General features: G+C 49.8%; 1 pseudogene; it reads left to right on the top strand.

Moving 5' to 3' along the window:
- Positions 1 to 6524: 6524 nt before the first annotated feature.
- LOC142425648 (pescadillo homolog pseudogene) lies at positions 6525 to 8203 on the top strand (annotated as a pseudogene).
- The last annotated feature ends 519 nt before the right edge of the window (positions 8204 to 8722 follow it).

Genomic DNA, 8722 nt, shown 5'->3' with positions numbered 1-8722 from the left:
CTTGCTTACGACCTTCCTGGGTTCAAAGACCATCCCTACTGATGAAGCTTAAAAGGGGGTTTTCGTGCATGCAAGGGGATTGTTACATCTTGAATTTCCAACAAACTCCATTTTAAATGAGACTTCCAGTATTGTGATAGCAGCAGGCAAACTCTTTCGCCCCCTCCATCAGTTGGGAGCCAACTCAATGGAGCACAGTTCTGCTCAGAAACACATGGGCTCTCCATGAGTTGGGACTGACTCCATGGCGACATGTTTTGTGGCAAGCATATCTTGTCCCAAGACACCTAACAAGATGGCAGAGTCCAGCCACATAGTTGCTCGGTCCCAGACGGGAGTCCATCCATCCCCAGACCCTGCCTCTCGCTATTCCACTTTATTCCTTTGTTTACTCTGGCCAGTTACCCAGCAAGGGGGTAAAAAAAAATTAAACCAGGGAAGGGGCTTTTGTACTTGCGTTCAAATGGAAGAAGACAGCATTAGCAGGAGACACCGAGGCCTGACGTAGATGACGTTTTCTCTGAGGAGGAGAAAGAGGAGCTGAGCTTGGGAAACAGAGTGTTAGCTTGTCATCGTGTTCAGCTTCAGGGGATACATGTGGGGCCAAGAAGGAGAGGAGGCCGGAGACGAGTGAAGAGCAATAGGGAGAGTCTGTACCCGAAGTGCAGGATGAAACCAAGTTGGGTTTTAAAGTGGGCAGTGGTGATTGAAGTTACTTTTTACTTCCCCGTGATACTGATAAGTGGACAATATTAGGGCAAAAGGATTATGACAAGAGTAGGGCAAGGGGAAAGGCGGACAGTGGAAGGAATTTCTAGCACCAAGAGAGGTTAATGCAGGCTCCATTTGTCAACAGCTTCCCAAAGTTAGCTGGTCAGAGGCTGACGGGAAGAAGAGGTGGTGATGGGCGAATCTGGTAGAAATTCTAACCAAAGAGAATGGAGACCCGTTTCCTAGACAGAGGTCTCCAGCACAAAGGAATGTAAGACTCATTTCCTTATCAATGGTGAGATCAGAAATGGTGAAGGCTGGGTAGAGAAAGACGAGATATCATCACTGGGTATCACAGTGGTATTTACGGAGATTCACAGTGACTGGATAGACTCCTGAGCTGAGGGACCCAGCATGAAGTCCGGAGAGACCCAGCCAATAACAGAAGACCTGCCAGAAAGCCAGCCAATGGTGGGAGGCCTGCCCTTAGCCGACTCCACCCGCTTCCTGCTGAGTCTGGAGGCTGAATGTTGGTGCGAGGTGAGGTCTGGAGAGGCTGACCAGGGGATCTGAGAAGTTCTTCAACATTTGTTGCAGGAACCCTAATGGCATCGTGGTTACGACTTGGGGTGTGGACGTGTGGTCAGCACTTTGAAACCACCAGCTGCACTGAGAGAGAAAGGCCCGGTTTTCTACACCTGGAAAGAGTTGGCCTCAGAAAGCCACAGGGGCAGTTCTAGCTTGTCCTGTGGGCCACTATGAGTCAAACACGGGCTGGATAACAGGAAGAGGTTTATTCTGAAACATGAGACCGCAGAAAATTTTGAATCTGCTACCTCCAGACTGCTTCCAAAGTCCCGTGAAAAGCAAGTTATATTCCTTAAATTATGTTAACGGGTCCGTCGTCTCCCCCTGTCCCACTCCCCCCCCCCCAAATAAATGATCACAGGAAGAGATGAGCAATTTTTTTATACTCTAAGGAGGTGGGTTTTGGAATGGTAGCTAGGAAATTATAGCCCTCCACATTTCTCCAGGGGCCATGAACCACCACGCCCTGAAACCTCACGCACCTTCCTCATCCAGACTGCGGGTGCTGCCTGGCCTTCTCAGACCACTAGCTTCTGGAGCCTCTGAGTGGAGATGCTTCCTACATGGCTACCTAATGGCCTGAGTTCCAGGAAGTTACTGATTGAGCAGAGTTTTACCGCAAGAGATAGGCCGGGTACGTTTTGGATTTTTTAACTAACTATATCTTAAATTATGTTACTTTTCTAGTATTGTGAAAGCTATTTCGCCTCCCTCTGTCAAGTTGACAGAGGGAGTCCTTTGACAGGAGGAAACCAAACCCACTGCCACTGAGTCAAATAAATACCCACTCTGTGGTCCGAGATGATCTTAGGTGAGCCAGACACTCCTGGCTAGGGCTGGAGTCCAACTTGTCAGTCAGTCATAACCTCTTGGTGTCCTCTCGAATCTTACCTCCTTGGCTTCTTCTGAAGCATAGTAATTCCTCCAGTGAAGAACAAATTGAGATCATTCATGAGTAGGCCTTCGCCCAGAGGACACAACTTAGGCAATCAGAGTTGTCTCCCTTTCCAGTCCAGGGCTACATCCTTTCACCTGGAAATGCCCCAGGCAGAGAAATGAGCCAAATCTCACTTCGAGTGGCTCCTGAACATGCCTCACCAACACCACCTAAGAGGGGGCTACAGTAGGCCATACAGTTGTGTGTGGTCAAGTCAGTGCTGAATCATAGTCCCAGGCTGGAATCATTCTAGAAACAGATCAGCAGGTCTTAACTTCCTGCCTGTCACCACCAGAGTCCCAAAGCAGACCCTAAGGAGAGCAACTCTTGGACATCTGCACTCCGGGGCTGTTAAGGGCCCGTGGTAGAGCCTCATTTCCTCTCTGAGAAATGGGTAGTGTCTATAGGGGCCAGAACCTGTAACTGAAAGGTAGATAAGGGATAAAGGGGGTTATCGCCATTAAATGCCTCCCATAAATAAAAATTAGCTGGCCATGCCACAATAAAAAGGGGTTACAAAGAAATCAAGCACACAGTAGACACCTCTGGGGACAATCCAAAGCGGGGCATGCTCAGACCAAAGCCACACATCACCTAGGCCCACACTAGACACCAGCAATATTATATCACATGTGGGTGCCTGAATTAAGACTGGCCAATACCCTCAACCCTGTCCCCCCCCCCAGTCAGTGGGGATGGGAGGGGATAAACAGCAGACTGAGGGCAAGCCACGCCCCTCTCAGATGGCTCTCTTGCAGCTGGAAGGTGAGATCTCTCCTGTGTGTGGGCCCAGCGTGAGTGTGTGCACCCGTTTGTTTGCTCAGGCCCTCTCGGTGCTTGCACTCCCCATTGCACCACCACCCCCAAGCTTTTTTGTGTGTGGCCTTTTTCGGTTCGGGGACTCTACTTTCTGGCCATTTTCCACATATTGTTCCGTGGATGCTCCCCTGAAACAGCCATTTCCAGTAGCAAGCTTTCCCACGGAGCTTGTCTTTCCCTCCTAAGTTACTTGGATTTACAAAAGTGCTTCTGTCATGTGAACTCTTTCAGTGTTGAGAAGGAAGAACCGCGGTCAACCACCCCAGAAACCTCACTTTTTAACAGCCTGGGGAAGAATGTAGCTTCAGGAGAGCTCATGCCCAGGAGGAGTCTCTGCTGGGCACCTCGTGCCCCAGACAATCCACTTGCACGTCAAACCAATTCTTAGGTTGAAGGTTTTCTTTTTTTTTTTTAAATTTTATTAAAAAACATTTTATTAGGAGCTCATACAACTCTTATCACAATCCATACATATACATACATCAATTGTATAAAACACATCTGTACATTCTTTGCCCTAATCGTTTTCTTTTTCTTTTTTAATTTTTTTAAATCTTTTTAAAAAATTTTTTTTAATTTTAACAATTTATTAGGGGCTCATACAATTCTTATCACAGTTCATACATATACATACATCAATTGTATAGAGCACATCTGTACAGTCCCTGCCCTAATCATTTTTTTCTCCTCTTTTCTTTTTTTACATTTTATTAGGGACCCATACAACTCTTATCACCATCCAAACATATACATACATCAATTGTATAAAGCACATCCGGTAGCAAGCTTTCCCACGGAGCTTGTCTTTCCCTCCTAAGTTACTTGGATTTACAAAAGTGCTTCTGTCATGTGAACTCTTTCAGTGTTGAGAAGGAAGAACCGCGGTCAACCACCCCAGAAACCTCACTTTTTAACAGCCTGGGGAAGAATGCAGCTTCAGGAGAGCTCATGCCCAGGAGGAGTCTCTGCTGGGCACCTCGTGCCCCAGACAATCCACTTGCACGTCAAACCAATTCTTAGGTTGAAGGTTTTCAGCCTGCCAAAATAGTGATCTTTTATTTTTCTTTGTTTTAACTGTAAATTCTTTTGAGAGCCTGCTTGCATTAAAACATTCTCAGAAATTTTTCCTTTCCTCTTTCACTCGGCACCAAGGTTTGACAAGGCAGTGTTTTGTAACCCCTGGGTTTTTAGTGCCAGGGTAAGTGCGAGAGGGGCAATTTTTGTTTTGTTTTGTTTTCCTAACTCCCGCTTGAGAGGTGAAAAACTGAGAGGCAAGACGGATAGAATTTAGCCAGGAATGTGAAGTTGAGAAAGGTTTTATTGAGGGAAATAACTCCCGGGAGGGAAAGGAGAGCAGAGAAAGGGACAGGAGCGTCTTGAGCTCCCAGGCAGGTTCCGTGACCCAAGGAGTTAGGTCAGGGAAGTCACGCCCATCAGTGGGGCAGTGGGGTATTTGTAGGATTTGGGTCAGGGAAATATGCAAATGAGGTGGAGAGAGCTGCTGGTGCTGTGCTGATAGGGAGCAGGGAGGCTTCCTGGTGCTGCAGCTGCAGAGTCTGAGTCCTTCCCAGAGCAGCTTCCTGGAATGTGGGGGAAGAGGCTGCACAGTCCAGCTCTGGCCTTGAGAGGTAGGGGTGCAGGTGGGAGGGTGGAAAGGGGGGAGGGGATATGTAGACCCTGCCCGGAGAGATAAGCTCCTCAGAATGTTGCAGGCAGGGATTGCCAAGTCCAGCAGATCACCTGTCTTTCTGAGAGGCTGGGGACAGGGCTGCATGGTCTGCCAGTTGCTACCCACCCAAGTAGGATGTAGAAGGCTCTTTCTGAACGGTGCTATTCCAATAGACTTGGGTGTTCCCTGAGACTATGGTCCTGCTCCCTAGGCTCAGTGACACAGTCCCTCGAGGAGTTTGGTCATGTCTAAGAAATAGTCCTAACCTTGTGGAGCATTCCCGAATGCCCCACCGTATTCATGGATATATCTGCAGCAAAAGTAAATGCACGTGTGCCCGTATCCTCTGCCAGATCTATATTTGTGAGTCTGCCCCTGGGTGGCATAGTGGATTGTAAGTTGGGCGACTGACTGCAAAGTTAGCAATTCAAAACCACCAACTACACTGATGAGGAGGAGCCTTTCTACGCCTACAAAGATTCAGTCTCAGAAGCCCACAGAGGCAGTTCCATTCTGCACTGTACTGTTCGTTTGAGTCAGAATCGATTCGATGGCAGTCAGTGCGGTTTTGTGGCTACTTTCACTCTCCCACCCACACCTGTTCAGGCTGTATGTCCAAGCATCTACTTGCAGGCCTCCACTTTTTCAGGATTGTACACACTGTATACAATGTACTTGCTTCTGTTGCCCTAATGCAGTGGTTCTCAACCTTCCTAATGCCACAACTCTTTCATACAGTTCCTCATGTTGTGGTGAACCCCCCCCATCATAAAATCATTTTGTTGCTACTTCATACTGTAATTTTGCTACTGTTATGAATCAGGTGAGCCCTGTGAAAGGGTCATTCGACACGCACATACACCAAGGGTCACGACCCACAGGTTGAGAACTGCTGCCTTAATGCTTGAAAACCTTCCTGCTTCCATGAATGACAGATTTGCAAGACCAATGACTTCTTTACAGCAAATCCCCTTTAACCACAAAATACTAACTATATATGTGGACATGGCCAGGTGGAATACATAGGACTCAAATCGACCACCTCTGTGGGAAGAGACCATGGAGAAGCTCAATATCAACCAAAGCAAGGCCATGGCTGACTGTCGAGCAGTCAAGTGCATGTACAAGTACAGGCTGAAGCTGAAGTAAATGGGAAAAAAAGTTCACAAGAGCCAAAATACAACGTTAAGTGTCAAAAATCCATTCTGACTCATAGCGCCTTACTATAAGCATCTCTGTGGGTTCTGGAGACTGTACATCTTTACCAGAGCAGCTCCAGAGGGGCTACTGCTGACCTGGGGTTAGCAGCCCATGTGCAACCCACCACACCACTAGGGCTCCTTCCTCTGGAGTTAAGGAGCTGATTTAGGAGCCATCTCAAGAACAGACTGCACACTAATGACTGGAGACGAGGTGAATTTTGGAATGACATCAAAACTATGATGCCTGAAGAAAGAAAATAGCATTTAAAAGACAAGAAACAAAAGACTGGAATGGACGTTAGAAGAGACTCTGAAACTTGGTCTGGAGTGGAGAGCAGCTACGGCAAGTGGAAGAACCGAGCAAGTGAAAAATGTAAAGGCCATGTGAGAAGACAAAGTAAAGCATGATCGTGAACTGTGCAAAGACCTGGAGTTAGAGAGCCAGAGGGGAAAAGCGTGCTTAGCAGATCTCAAGCTGAGAGAAGTGAAGGGAAATGTCAAGCACCAAACTGCACTATTGATGGAGTTTGTGGGGAAAATACAGAGCAATGCAGGAAGCCTCAAAGGAAGGGAGAAGGAGCCCCCTCAACATGGAGCGATGGGAGGCCTGGAGAAGAAAGTTGAACGAGGCTCTGCCACCACCAACATCACCCAAAACCAAGCCCCGAAGCCGCTGCAGCCAAGCCCGGCTGATTTCAGGTGGGTGTGCATCCTGAGAGCATGTATGCCCACGAGCCCAACACAGAAGGTGAAGAGGGCTCCATGGCACCCCAGACCTTCTACCTCATCATCAAAGACATCAGATCCTCCTCCCCCAATCCAAGGTCAACAAGTTACGGGAGTACGAGGTGTTGAGATGTTTGTCCGAGAGCTCCAGAAGGCGGTGGGAAGAGGGTGCAACCTGCAGCTGTGCTGCTGGCTCTCCATGGGGTTCCTGTGTGATGTCATTGCTGTCTGGACCCTGCGCCAGGTCTTCCTGTCCATCAAAGGCCTTTACTGCCAGACCAAGAGGTGCTGAGGCAGCCTGTTGTGTGGACCACACCCTACGCCTTCTCGCAGGATCACCCAACAGATGTGGACTACATACAGCGTCACAGTCACCTTCACACGGAGTTCTACACCACCCTGCTGGGCTTCGTCAAGCTCCGCCTCTACCAGCCCCTCAACCTCCCGCCTCCAAGCTCCAGGGACAAACTCACATGGAGCTGAAGGCCAGTAAGGACATGAGCTCTGGACCTAGAGAGCTCATTGGGGAAGGTGGCTGCTCTCAGTGCCAGTCTGGTCCAGGGGGGTAGTGGTGAGGGGGTGCTGGCGACCTAGGAGGCGGCCGAGATAGACTGGTTTCCCACCTATGGGGAGGGGATGAGCCAGGAGCAGCAGGGAGCTGGAGACTCAGGAGAAGCACTAGAAGCTCTTTGAGGGCCTGAAGTTCTTCCTGAACCTGGAGGTACCCCGCAAAGCCCTGCCCTTCATCATCAGGAATTTTGAGGGGGGGTGTTGTCCCGTGGGACAAGTCTCTGGGCACTGGGGCTACCTACAGTATCATGGATTCCTGCATCACCCACCAGGTTGTCCCCAGCCAGGGCAGCAGAGCCCTGGTCTTGCAGCCACCTGGGGGCTGTTTGGCTCTGTGAATACCTGACTCCTCCTCCTGAGGCAGAGTTAGCTCCCGGGGTGCCACTGCCCCCATTCCTCTCACTGCTTGTGTCTGAGAAGGAGAATAATTGCATTCCACCTGAGTAGCTGAAGCTGCTGGCCCTGCAGCGGGAAAGGCCACAGAAACCTGAATGAAGCCGAAGAGGAAGAGGGAGGCGACAATGGAATTAAAGAGAAAGAGGGGGAGGATGAGGGGGCGGGTTTGGAAGAGGAGGAGGCCTGCCTGGCAGCCCTGGAGGAGCAGAGGATGGAGGGGAAGAAGCCTCAACTGGCCCAGGAGCAGGAGAGCGAGGCCAAGAGGTTGGCCTTCATGATGATGAACAGGGAGAAGTTCCTCTACCGCAAGATCATGTTCAGCAGGAAGCGCAAAGTCCGAGGGGCCAGCAACGTGGGCGAGAAGTGGCATCCTTCGATGAGGCTGTGCGGTGGGAGAAGAAGACCAAGAAGGCAAGGCCCATGGGAGGGCTGGTGGCCTCCAGGCGCCTGATGGCTGAGTGCAAAGACAAGATGGAGGGTCCCCTCCCTGCTCCCCCCTACCGGCTGGGCCCGGGCTGGAGGGCGGCCAAGGGAGGCACTGTGTGCCCAGCCCCATGTGGTGCTTCCAGGAGGCAGGGCCTTTGAGGGCAGGACACCCACTCATTCACCTACTCTGGCTTTCTCCAGCCCTCCCCTCCTGGTTGGACCTAAGATTCTCAGGGCGCCGTGATGGAGAGGGGATGTTGAAGGGAGTGTTTAATAAAGGGCTGTCATTATCTAGTCAATGCCTAGAGATGAGCTGGTCAGGGTGCAGTCAGGGAGAGAAGGTAGAAGAAATGCAGTCACTCCACCAAAAAGAACTGGTTGACAGTCAACCATTTCGAGAGGTGCCTAAGACCCCAAACCTTTGATATTGAAGGGAAAAGTCCAAATTACAGCGAAGGCATTAGCCAAAAACAAGACTCTAGGAACTGATAGATTGAAATATCTCCAAACACTGATGAAGCACTCACCAGTCTATGCCCAGAAACCGGGAAGCCAGACACCTGGCCAACTGGCTGTATGAGATCCATATTTGCATCTACTCCGAAGGGAGACGACCTCACAGAACACAGAACTTACCGAACGATATAATTTATAAGGATCCCTGGTGGTAGGGTGTGT

The sequence above is a fragment of the Tenrec ecaudatus genome, chromosome 1, assembly GCF_050624435.1.
Source record: "Tenrec ecaudatus isolate mTenEca1 chromosome 1, mTenEca1.hap1, whole genome shotgun sequence".
Classification (NCBI taxonomy): domain Eukaryota; kingdom Metazoa; phylum Chordata; class Mammalia; order Afrosoricida; family Tenrecidae; genus Tenrec; species Tenrec ecaudatus.
Note: the sequence above shows the minus strand (reverse complement) of the source record. Positions and strands in the feature narration are given on the sequence as shown.